The 13,012-nt window shown below is 42.9% G+C and overlaps 1 protein-coding gene across 1 annotated transcript in view; it reads left to right on the top strand.

Annotated features, from left to right (window-relative positions):
* TECPR2 (tectonin beta-propeller repeat containing 2) overlaps nt 1–13,012 on the top strand; it is a 657,145-nt gene that overhangs the window by 304,587 nt on the left and 339,546 nt on the right. The window lies entirely within an intron of this gene.

Genomic DNA, 13,012 nt, shown 5'->3' with positions numbered 1-13,012 from the left:
TTAACTCACTGTCTATCCTGACAGGCTTGTGCTTTTCACTGAAGCCCCCTTTCTACAGATAGTGGTCACTCCACTTCATGTATGTCGATCCATCACCCTGCATACTTTTTACACTCCTCCACATCCCTCTAAAGAAGAGGAGTGACATCACCGCCTGGACCCAAAAAAAACATTGTTGTTGTACGTTGATTGAACAAAAGAGTTCTGGGTGGACGATCAACTCTTTTAGAATATGTTGGCGCAAAGAAAGGTCAAGCTGTGCAGAAGCGGACCATCTCCAAATGGGTCATACTCTGCATTAAGATCAACTATGCACTGGCCAATCCTGAGGGCTTGCAAGCTCATTCCACCAGAGCTAAAGCTATGACCACTGCATTAGCAGGCAGAGTTCCGGTCCTGGATATCTGCCAGGCAGTAACGTGGGCCTCCTTGCACACATTCACAAAACACTACTGCCTGGACAGTCAGGTCTGTAGGGATGGACACTTTGGCCGTTCGATCCTGCAGGACTTCCACGTTTGAAATTGGTCCGCAGACCCACCTCCGAGAATGGTATTGCTTGGGTATCGGTTCAAAGTTAAGGAATCTGCAGCTAGGAATCACTGTCACATGAACAAGTTACTTAACTTCGGTAACGCCTTATCTGGTAGAGACTGTATCTAGCTACAGATTCCTTACCGACCAAACCATCCTTCCTGCTCTGCTAACGGATTTCTATGGACTAGGCTGTTCTCTTTCAGAGCCAAGTTTTCCACACCAGTGGTCAGTGTTCTCTGCACTTCTGGTGTGAAAAGTTGTGAAAAGAAACTGACGTCAGGGTGGTACCTATATAGGTGCTGCGGAGGTCACTTCTGGCGCAGGCGACACACACAGGGTCAAGGGATGCCGCGTACCGGTCTGCAGGGGTCCTGCACACAGAACATTTTCGGGATCCAGTCTAACGCCTAGGGAAATTCTAAAGTAAAGAATCTGCAGCTAGATATAGTTTATATCAGATAAGGCGTAACACAATTTAAGAAATTTGTTCATCACTTCCTATGCTGTACGTATTCTCTTTTTCATTATATCTTTCTACTTCCCAAAGTCTCCTAGTATGTTACCAGTATGTCTCCCTTTCCCTTCTTCTCTGACTTCTAATATACCTCCCCACACTTGCTTTCTAGCTTTATCATTCAGCCCGTCACTTACTTTCAATCTTTCATACTTAAGTCATTATTGCTCTCATTCAGTCCTCCCCTTCATCTGTCACAGTTCCACTCTTTCTCGCACTCTGAGTTTCTAATGCTCACTTTCTCCATCATCCTCTTAATCTTTCTCTCAAGAACCCTCTCTCTCTTTGTTGTTCATTTCTACTATTTTTATAGTGAATTGCACACACTCACTGTCTCAGTCCCACTTGCTTTCTAATTTTATTACTCTTTCACTGTTTGTCACATTCTTGCATTTTGTCTTTTATTAATTTAAAAACTCGTTTTACAGATATAAGCTTTCCCACAGCAAACGGCAGTTCTGTGGAAAACATTTAAGGCGGAGAGATACAGTTCACTGAAATAAGTTCTTTGCAAAAGCCAAAGGTTGTGCCCTTCACTAAGCCAGGATATTTTTGTTTATAAGTTGCACTGCCATGTAAATCACTGTTGCGCATGGAGAGCCGAATGAAGACTGGGAGAGCACTTAATGCATCATATCTATGCTGAGGATTGATGCACATAAAGAAGTCTCTAATAAAGGCATTTCCAACGAGTAGCTTGTGAGCTACTGGTAGCTCTCAAGCTACTTGCGAGTAGCTCTCTTGTGTGCAGCCCAGCCTAGTAAGTTGAAAGGTTTTGCTTGGTTGAATTAATCAATGTATCTCAAAATTGGAATGAGTTTATTCATGACGAAATTGTGTGTATTTTTCAGAACTCATAACTTGATGTTTTGAGGCAAAAATGGTACATTTCTAAAATATATTTAATACATTTAAAGCTTATATTTGAGTGATAAATCATGAGTCACTGGATGGACTTATTACTGATATGTTTTTTGCCTTCGTGTCAGGGGCATTGCAGCTATGGCTTCCTTGATTTAACGAAGAAGAGGCAGTCCAAATTGATAAGGCCTTTTTCACATTACTATTGGCAACCCTGCCTGATACACTGAGGTGATCACTGCCAGTAATTTCTCGTAGGACATAGACTAATGTAATCTTGTCTGACATTACTTCTAGTACTACACTAAAATATGTGTAGCTCAAGGAATTTTTCATTAAACATCAGTAGCTCCTATTACAAACAACCATTTGCAATGCAGTGGGTCTTGCATTTGCTTGAGTTAGAGCTATTAGTGTTGTAAATTCTTTACTTTATTGTGCTGCCCACACAGCTCTTAAATATCTCTTCTCAGGGTCGGCTTTAGGACTGGTGGCACCCTGTGCGACTTTTTATTGTGGTGACCCCCCCAAATGTGCCCCTCATCTCTCCGTCGCTCCCCTTTCACATACATTCATGTGTTTGAAAGCACTTGCAAAGGGTGGCTTTACTAATCCACTCAGCTATCCACATAAAATATAGGGGCATATTTAAGAGCCCCTAGCGCCATTCTGACGCCACATTAGCGTAATTTTTTTTATGCGAATGTGTTCGTTAGAAGGCCAAAAATGCTGTGCCATATTTACCTAGTGGCGCAATGCATGCATTGCACCACTTTGTATCCCTTTGCGCTACATTATACCTGTGCCAGACATAATGTATGCAAAGGTGGCATTCCCCGTTTGCAAAGGTGGCATTCCCCGTTGGGGGGAGGGCAGGGGGGTCCAAAAAAAGAACGCAAATAAATCTGACAGATTTCTTTGCGTAATTTTTGTCCTACACTTTTAACGCCTGCTTTGAGCAGGCATTAAAAGGAGGCTTCCGTTGGTTACAATGGGCCTCTGGGTGCAAAGCGCCAGACTAGCGTAAAAAATTCTGACGGTAGGCCCCTAACTACCGCCATGGTGCGTCGTATTTTCATTATGACGCACACCTGGTGGCATTAGGGGAGCGCTAAGGGGTGCAAGAAAAGTGGATCTGCACTGTGTGCAGTGCCACTTTTCCTAAATAAGCCCCTTAGTTCTGTTTTTTGCAGCAGGGATATTAACCCACTATGCTACTTTATGTTGAGTCAAAGCTGCCACTAGACAAAACTCCCATCTCTCTCCCTAGCAGGAACATTAATCACTAGAGGCATCTTGACCTTGAGCAGGTGCTTTTAAATCGCAAGTTTTGGAAGTTATTGCTAAACACAGCGCCCCCTTGAGGTTAGAGCCCAGTGCAGCCGCAAGGCTCGCACCACCCAAAAGCTGGCCCTGCCTTGCACCATTCTAGCACCACATTAGCTTCATTTTTTTAATGCTAATGTGGCGTTAGAAGGCCAAAAACACATATTTACACAGTGGCACAATGCATTAATTGCGCCACTTTGTATCCCTTTGCACTAAATTATGCCTGTGCCAGGCATAATGTATGCAAAGGTGGTATTCCCCCGGGTTGGTGGTGGGGGGGGGTGGGGGAAGTATTCCAAAAAAATGGCGCAAACAATTTTTGACAGATTTCTTTGCTTATTTGTTTTCCGGCACTTTTAACACCTGCTCAGAGCAGCCATTAAAAGGAGGCTTCCTTTGGTTACAATGGGCCTCTGGGTGTTTTGCAGGATTAGCATCAACATTTTTTATGCTAATCCTGCAAAGCGCCGGACTACCGTAAAAAATTCTGACGCTAGTCCCCTAACTACCGCCTTGGTGTGCCGTATTTTAAATACAGCGAACACATGGTGGTCGTTAGGGGGCACTAAGGGGTGTAAGAAAAGTGGCGCAGCACTGTGTGCGGCGTCACTTTTTTCAAATATGCCCCGTAAGAGAGTATTTAAGAGCTCCTGGTGCCATTCTAATGCCACGTTAGTGTCATTTTTTTTAAGCTAATGTGGCGTTAAAAGGCCAAAAACGCTGCACCATATTTACAAATTCCACTTTGTAAACCTTAGTGCTACATTATCCCTGCGCTAGGGGGGGGGGGCAAAAAAATGGTGCAAAGAAATCTGATGGATTTCTTTGCGTAATTTTTTTCCGGCACTTTTAACGCCTGCTTAGAGGTGGCATTAAAAGTAGGCTTCCATTGGTTACAGTGGGCCTCTGGGTGCTTTGGAGGATTAGCGTCAACATTTTTTATGCTAATCCTGCAAAGCGCCGGACTAGCATAAAAAATTCTGACACTAGTCCCCTAACGACCGCCATGGTGCGCCATATTTTAAATATGACGTTCACATGGTGGCGTTAGGGGGCGCTAAGGGGTGCAAGAAAAGTTTTCTTAAATATGCCCCATAGTTCTGTTTTTTGCAGAAGGCATATTAACCCTCTGTGCTACTTTATGGCGAGTTAAAGCTGCCACTAGGCAAACTCCCATCGCTCTCCCTAGCAGGAACATTAATCACAAGAGGTATCTTGACATTTTAATTATTTCCTGAAGGCTGGAGCACAAGGAACTTTTCAGCAGGTGATTTTAAATCGTAAGTTTCTGAAGTTATTGCTAAACACAGCGCACCCCTGGAGGTCAGCGCCCGGTGCGGCCTCACCGCCCATATGCTGGCCCTACCATTCATATCTTAGGTCACTTTCACTAGCAAGCTACCCTAACAACTCTGTACACTTTTTTCTTACCTAGGTGGAACTACACAAAAATTAAATTATCAATGACAAGCCTCCTCCAAGACCCTAGAGTACCCTCTAAGGGTTGGGACTCAGCTTTGTAAGGTTTCACTGACTTGTAACTCATCTTCAAATTCCAAATGGCATCTTGACAACCATTGTGCATGAATATTATTCGTTTCAGTCATATACTCAGTAGTAAAATGCAATCTTGTAATTTCGCTACCAGTCTAGCTATCTAGCTGTTAACCTTTATTCCTCTCCCCGGTGGTAGAATGTTCACAAGAGGCTTGTGGCGGGCTCTGATCACAAACTTCGCCCCCTGAACATACGTCCTGCATTGTTAAGCTGCCCACCTACATGCCAATAACTTGTAATTGACCACAGAATCAATATTTTCTGCCTCTTTCTTACTGTGTGAACATATGATACAATCCATTATTTCTTGCCTTCCTTTACGTTAGTACTACTCCCATTGCAAACTGCTGGTACCAACCAGTATGAAACATTCCCTTTTAAAAATAGCTAGATTTTAAAAAGAAAGACGCACTTGCCTCTTGCTTTAATTTCCCAAACACCAACTCCTGTTCATCAGTCCACTCAGACCAAATGTTTTTTCCATTAAAAGGTTCCTAAATGTTTCAGCCTTCTGCTCCCTTTCCTCAAATTCAGAATACAACATTATTGACCCCCAAAACGAACTCAGTAGTTCCTTGAATTTAGGGGATGGTGCTCATAGAATAGTTTTACATGGTTGGACTTCGGCTTTATTTCACTTACAGAAATGTTATGGCCCAAATAGTCTGCCCTACTGCAACCACATTTACGTTTATACAACCTCAAGGTCAACCCTTTATCAGTTAATACACTCAAGATCTCCCTTATGTTGTAGTCATGCTGATTGTAGTCTGTCTGCTAGACAAGAATGTCAACTTGTAATGCTAATGTTCCTTCCATCCCTTTCATTGTTACTATAATGAAGCATTGAGACAGAGAAGATGCACTTGCCAGTCCAAATCGCATGCGTTTATATTGAAATAACGCTTGCGGAGTGATTGCAAAGCATTAAGGTGTTTTGAATCTTCATGTAATTCAACCTGATGAGTTGAATCCAATGTCGAAATACAGTTATTACTACAGGTTAAATTATTTTCTTATTACACAAATCTCCTAACATTTCTTTCAGTTTCTGGGGTATCTGAAGATGAGCATTTCTTATGTTATCCCTTATGAGCACTAGTTTAAAACTATGCAATGTTTAAACCCTTTAATCTTTGTTAGCTTGCTTCAGAAATTGTACTGAATTCTTCCTTGAGAGTGTCAACTTAATCCAATTTACTCTCCTCTCTCTCATTTGCCTCAACAATGTACACTGATGGATTGTCCTAGGATCTATTTAATGCCCAACTCTTCCAGATCTGGCAATCCAGAATGGACTCACCTTTCTAAGGCTATTTATGCTCCTGGACATGCATAAGTGGTACTAGATTTTCTTCTTGTCATTTACTTTTAAACACATTCCAGTTATGGTGTACCATGCACAATAGTCTACCATGAGATGCATGTGCAACCTACCCATTTTGATCTGAGTATATGGCAATTTACTTTGCTTTCGACCATAATTAATTCTCTGCACAACTTGTGATTTGGGAGACCCCACCCACCCCATATTTCCAGCAGCTAAATGAACCGTACTGGAACTTCCAACTTTACACACCCGTCCAAAATATTTCTTCCTTTTACACTTATGGCATACTTGATCTGTGGTAGCTCATGGTCTGGAATTTCCCAGATGACCATAATGCAGACTATGGCACTGTGTTCGACCAGCTTTCCACATTCATGAAGTCACTACTTCTATTTTTCATCATACCAATTCTCATGAGAATAGCACTACTATTTGGATCAGTACTCCTGATCTCCTCTATGCACCTTTATGAATTCTCCATCCCTTTGAGCAGCATTCACAGGCACATTATGTTATAGGTCAGCACATGCCCAGAAGCATTCTTGCACCTTCTTGTTCTTGGCTTTATCACAATTTGATCTCTTAATACTTGATCATAATTAATGTGTTTAAAATCACTTGGCAGCTAACGACCTTAGGTCAGCTTTTTACTCATCTGTAGACTGTATTTTTGTTCTGTTTTATCGATTACAATTTAAAATGTTCCCAACAAAATGAACAGTTTCACCATATTGCAAACCCATCTGATTCTTGGCATAATCAAAACGCATAGCGTTTCCAATGATGGTAAATTCTTAAATTCCTTCACCCCTTCCTCACCCAAACTATGATTAAGCGTGGACAGCTTCATTGTGGTAGAACAGTTCTTCCCTTCCACGACCTCCATAAATGCCACAAACCACTCTTCCCATGCCTTCGAGTTCCTCCAGCACAATGTATAAAAGGAAGAGAAGATAGCACTGATGCCATAGTCACTAATTGAAGCAGGCAAGGAGTCTGTGGAAAAACAAGAACTAACTGCCAAGCACAAGAAATTTGAAAATGTAGCCTCTTTAGTCTGCACTTGGACAAAACGCAAACTAACATTAAAAAACTGTAGTCACCGTAGACCATTTCTTTTCACAGTTTCACTTTTTATCGGCCAATCCCCTGCCAATGTATTTCTTAATCTTGGGACCAATATGATAACAGATTGTAGCTCTTTACACTCACAACTCATTCAGTTTACCAATAGGTCCTTACAAGATCTATACTTTATGTTGTGAGCGCATACGCAAGGCAGAGATCCTCTAAGCATACACTGGTGGTTGCACAAGCGACACGCGCTATAAGCATGGCTCGACAAGATGACATGATTTAACAGTGGAGAAACATTGTCACCTGATCACACGTGCCAAAACTGACTTTACCTGGAACAGCAATGGTGGCATGCCACTCCATGCACTATTCGCTCAAGCACACAATAGCTTGTCTGCATTTCCTCTTGATGCAATAATTGCCAGACAAATAATGTTCCCTCCTTTGTCCAGCATGGGTGATTCCAGACTCACATAACATCTATCCATCTTAGGCTTTCAAAACAGCCTCCTTGTTTTCAATTCTGGCTTTGACTACAGATAGACAACATTTCAACTGACTCCCAACCCCCTTAACTCCTGACTTGTTAGCTTATCACTAGTGTTCGAGAGTTGATGGCAAGCAAGGTAATGCAGATGAAACTTTATTTATAATGAAAGTATAGGAGTGGAGAGACCACCATCAATATACCAGCTGTGGCCAGCTCCACCAGTGTTTTCCTAACCACCAACCCCAGAACCTTCCCCCCCGCCCCTGCTTTCCACATTCATCATTATTACTCCCTTAATGTTTTCAAAAGACTAACTACATTGAGGAATAAGCACAAATAGTCCTGATACACAGGTGTAGCAGCACAGTCAAAAACTCTGAAATGTCCAAGAGTAGAACACAATCCCGTGATCATCACGTGCACCACTCAACAGCGCTTCTAGGTGACATACATTTAGCATATGTGGATCATGTTGCCATGTAGGACCAGACTCTTCTCTGATGTTACTGGTCTGACTAATGTGCGTCAGTGTCTAGAACCTACCAGATCGACCATAAGTGGTCCCTCTCCAGACTGTGTAACCATAAGGCAACCAGTGGGTAAGTCACAGGACCCCAATATTTTAAAAAGTCTGTATAGAAAGCCAGCTATCACCATCAGAGAGAAATCAATGCTCCACATTTTGACCAGGAGGTGTAGAGGCCACCTGACCCAGCCCGTCCTGAGTAGTCCCCTGTCCCACGCTTCTCAGTGCTACAACTGTGCATGGTAGCAAAATCGATCTTCCCATTGCAAGACCTGCCAGGTGACTTGGAATGTGCTCTCTTGTAGCCTTTTCTGCCATCTTGCTCATCCGTTGGGTCGGGTTGAGGAGGACCGCCCAATCTGCTGCTAATGCCACCCCATCACCATCTTGGAAGTTCTTAGGTTTACCAAGGAGAGGAAAATGCAAACTCACCTGTGAATTGTAGGCATCGTCTGGGGCCTGATGATCAGTAGGCTGCTCCCAAGGTGATTGTGTTTTCTATCACCAAAGGAAGTAGCACACTTGAACCCCAACTGAGTTTCAAAGCTGTCGCTCGACACAAAAATAGATCCCTTTTGCAGTTTCCAGGAATGGCAGTAACCCTGCTGCCTAAATGGCTTTGCCTCCCACAACCTTTAATTTAAACAGATCCAATGTATTATGCTTTACATGCCCGTATGTGCAAAATTATATTGCAGCAATCATCTTATGAGCTCTAAATAGAGCAAAATATATATTAGGGACAGCATTTTAGCAACTGTAGCAAAATAGTTATGACATGAGTTACTACGGTGACCATATTGCACTGGTAGATTCAAAGTTGCTGTTTTGGAACTTGCAGTGGAAATATAACAGAAGAACAATACTGTTACAGTGACCACGGTGCAATGAAACATCAGAAAGAGAAGATGTCTTATTAAAGCAGATGTACACTGATAGTAGTCATTTGTTGATATGCAACTAGAACGCATTTTGTGTTCCGGATTGCCTGAATCTCATGAGCAAGTACATTGACGGAAACTAGAAACTCTTGGAGTTCAATAGTGCTGACTTTGACTATTGCTAGTATAGACTCTACTATTGGTAAGGGTGAATTCTGGAAAACTCCTAAAATAGACCCCATATTAACGACTTCTGTCCAACTCCACCTATTTGGTACTCCATTGCAGGACTCTTGCTTGGGGGCCTTGTGTTGCTTGCCTGTCCCCTCTATTGCCTTGTCAGAATGGTCAATCGATCTCTGACTTTGCTTTCTGACAGGATCAGCTTCATGCCCCTCGGTTGCAAGATTATTAATTGCATCAAAAACCTCCTGCTTGAGATTGGAACACTTAACTTATAGCCAATCTACCACTTTTTTCTTTAAAAGAGAAAATTATCCATTGGCCTCACTGTCTGCTCAGAATACTAGACTGCTTCTTAGTGGGTAAGATGAGAGTATCCAAGCTCTTGTAGCGACCATAATAGACATTGAGAAGACTAACAATATGCAGATGGCATTATGCTTGAATTAGTTTTCTCTCAGGATACCAATGAGTTTACATATGTTATGTTGCCCTGCCTCTGTTCGAGGTGTGTAAAACTGGGTTTGTCTACTTTTAATGAGGACTTTTCCAAACGTGACTACCTCTTCACATATGACAAAGTATTTAAAGTGTGCATTTGAGTTGTTTAGAATGCCAGCCGTCTCAGAATGGGCCTGTCTTCCCTTCAGTTCAACAGAAACTGAAGTATAGCTTATAATAATTAAGGCTCCCGGCTTTTTTGGTATTTATTTTTTTCAACATTTTTATCTCTGTTTATCCATGTTTATGTTGTGGTTTATGAATAAATGAAATCGTAAAATCATATATTTCCACATTTATTTAACTGATAAAGGTGCACTCATACTGTGATGCCTGTCGTGTTTTAGCAAACTGAGCAGCCAAATTTACCAAAATAATATACCTAAAGGTAAATATTAGTATTATACTACAAATATATTCTGATACGCGACATTATTTAAGGAAATCTCATTCTATTTATTTTCTTCCCATGCTTTCTGTCTGTTCAGGTATTGGCCTGGAAATCATGAACGACAGTATGAAGAGTCACATAAAAGATGACCAGGTTTCTTTATTTTTTCACTTTAAAAAATAAATACACACAAAAACACACTGTTTCTGTCTGTATTTATCTGTATAAATTAGTGAAAACAGAAAACTGTGAGACTTGCTTATAATGTTAAATTATTGTCGACCTTGTGTTACAAAGCGTGTTCAGTTCTTTTAAAGCACATCCGTTATCAGTAGGGAGGGTCATGGGCTGTGCAGAGCATGAAGGATGTATGTGCCAGAACACATTGCGGAAGAACACTGCTCTACATCGCTCATGTGGGCTGTGACTTGCCTGTGACTTGCCTGGTGCTACAGATACAAAATGAGTGACAGTCCCATCATTTTGCTGCATGACTGGTGAGATTGTACAGATGTCTGAGGCTATTGATGCACATTGCTGCCTGAGGCCTGAGGCCCTTGTTGCCGGTACTGCATGTTTTGGAGGCATTGATGTTTGCACTGTCTGGGACATTTATGCTCATACTCCTCAGGGCCATTGATGCTCATACTGTCATTGATGTGCTGTAGGAAAGTACCATCTTACCTGGCATGTTACCCCCATATTTTCACTGTATATATGTTGTTTTAGTGTATGTGTCACTGGGACCCTGCCAGCCAGGGCCCCAGTGCTCATAAGTGTGCCCTGTATGTGTTCCCTGTGTGATGACTAACTATCTCACTGAGGCTCTGCTAACCAGAACCTCAGTGGTTATATTCTCTCTGCTTTCTAAATTGTCACTAACAGGCTAGTGACCAATTTCACCAATTCACATTGGCATACTGGAACACCGTTATAATTCCCTAGTATATGGTACTGAGGTACCCAGAGTATTGGGGTTCCAGGAGACCCCTATGGGCTGCAGCATTTCTTTTGCCACCCATAGGGAGCTCTGACAATTCTTACACAGGCCTGCCACTGCAGCCTGGGTGAAATAATGCCCACATTATTTCACAGCCATTTGACACTGCACTTAAGTAACTTATAAGTCACATATATGTCTAACCTTCACCTAGTGAAGGTTGGGTGCCAAGTTACTTAGTGTGTGGGCACCCTGGCACTAGCCAAGGTGCCCCCACATCGTTCAGGGCAAATTCCCCGGACTTTGTGAGTGCGGGGACACCATTACACGCGTGCACTATACATAGGTCACTACCTATGTATAGCTTCACAATGGTAACTCCGAACATGGCCATGTAACATGTCTAAGATCATGGAATTGTCACCCCAATTCCATGATCCCCCGGGTCTCCTGCACAGTCCCGGGTACTGCCAAACTACCTTTCCCGGGGTTTCACTGCAGCTGCTGCTGCTGCCAACCCCTCAGACAGGTTTCTGCCCTCCTGGGGTCCAGCCAGGCTTGGCCCAGCAAGGCAGAACAAAGGACTTCTTCAGAGAGAGGGTGTTACACCCTCTCCCTTTGGAAAAAGGTGTCAGGGCTGGGGAGGAGTAGCCTCCCCCAGCATCTGGAAATGCTTTGATGGGCACAGATGGTGCTCATCTCTGCATAAGCCAGTCTACACCGGTTCAGGGATCCCCCAGCCCTGCTCTGGCACGAAACTGGACAAAGGAAAGGGGAGTGACCACTCCCCTGACCTGCACCTCCCAGGGGAGGTGCCCAGAGCTCCTCTAGTGTGCTCCAGACCTCTGCCATCTTAGAAACAGAGGTGCTGCTGGCACACTGGACTGCTCTGAGTGGCCAGTGCCAACATGTGACGTCAGAGACTCTTCCTGATAGGCTCTTACCTGTGTTACTAGCCCTCTTCGTTCTTGCAGAATCCACAGCTTCTACTATCCAGTGGCAGCTTCTTTGCACCCTCAGCTGGCATTTCCTGGTCATCTGCCCAATCTTGACTTTGTGGCGACTCTTGGACTTGGTCCCCTTGTTCCACAGGTACTCTCGCCCGGAAATCCACTTTGGTTGCATTGCTGGTGTTGTTCTTTTTTGCAGAATTCCCCTATCACGACTTCTGTGCTCTCTGGGGAATATAGGTGCACTTTACACCTACTTTTCAGGGTCTTGGGGTGGGCTATTTTTCTAACCCTCACTGTTTTCTTACAGTCCCAGCGACCCTCTACAAGCTCACATAGGTTTGGGGTCCATACGTTATTCGCATTCCACTTTTGGAGTATATGGTTTGTGTTGCCCCTATACCTATGTGCACCTATTGCAATACATTGTAACTTTACACTGCTTGCATTACTTCCTTTTGCTATTACTGCATATTTTTGGTATTGTGTACATATATCTTGTGTATATTTGGCATCCTCATACTGAGGGTACTCACTGAGATACTTTTGGCATATTGTCATAAAAATAAAGTACCTTTATTTTTAGTATATCTGTGTATTGTGTTTTCTTATGATATTGTGCATATGACAACAGTGGTATAGTAGGAGCTTTGCATGTCTCCTAGTTCAGCCTAAGCTGCTCTGCTAGCTACCTTTCTATCAGCCTAAGCTGCTAGACACCTTTTCTACACTAATAAGGGATAACTGGACCTGGTACAGAGTGTAAGTACCCCTTGGTACCCACTACAAGCCAGGCCAGCCTCCTACATGTGCATACTCAGGACTTCGACTACACTTGCGCTTTACCCAAATAGGTTTACCAGGGTTGATTCAGTTGAAATCGCTTTCCAGGCATTACGCATGCATTAGCCCTTTTCCTCGGAGCAAGTGCATGGCAGGAACAAA

This window comes from Pleurodeles waltl, chromosome 9 (genome assembly GCF_031143425.1).
Source record: "Pleurodeles waltl isolate 20211129_DDA chromosome 9, aPleWal1.hap1.20221129, whole genome shotgun sequence".
Lineage (NCBI taxonomy): Eukaryota > Metazoa > Chordata > Amphibia > Caudata > Salamandridae > Pleurodeles > Pleurodeles waltl.
The sequence above is the reverse complement of the archived record's forward strand: the minus strand, read 5'-3'. Positions and strand labels throughout refer to the sequence as shown.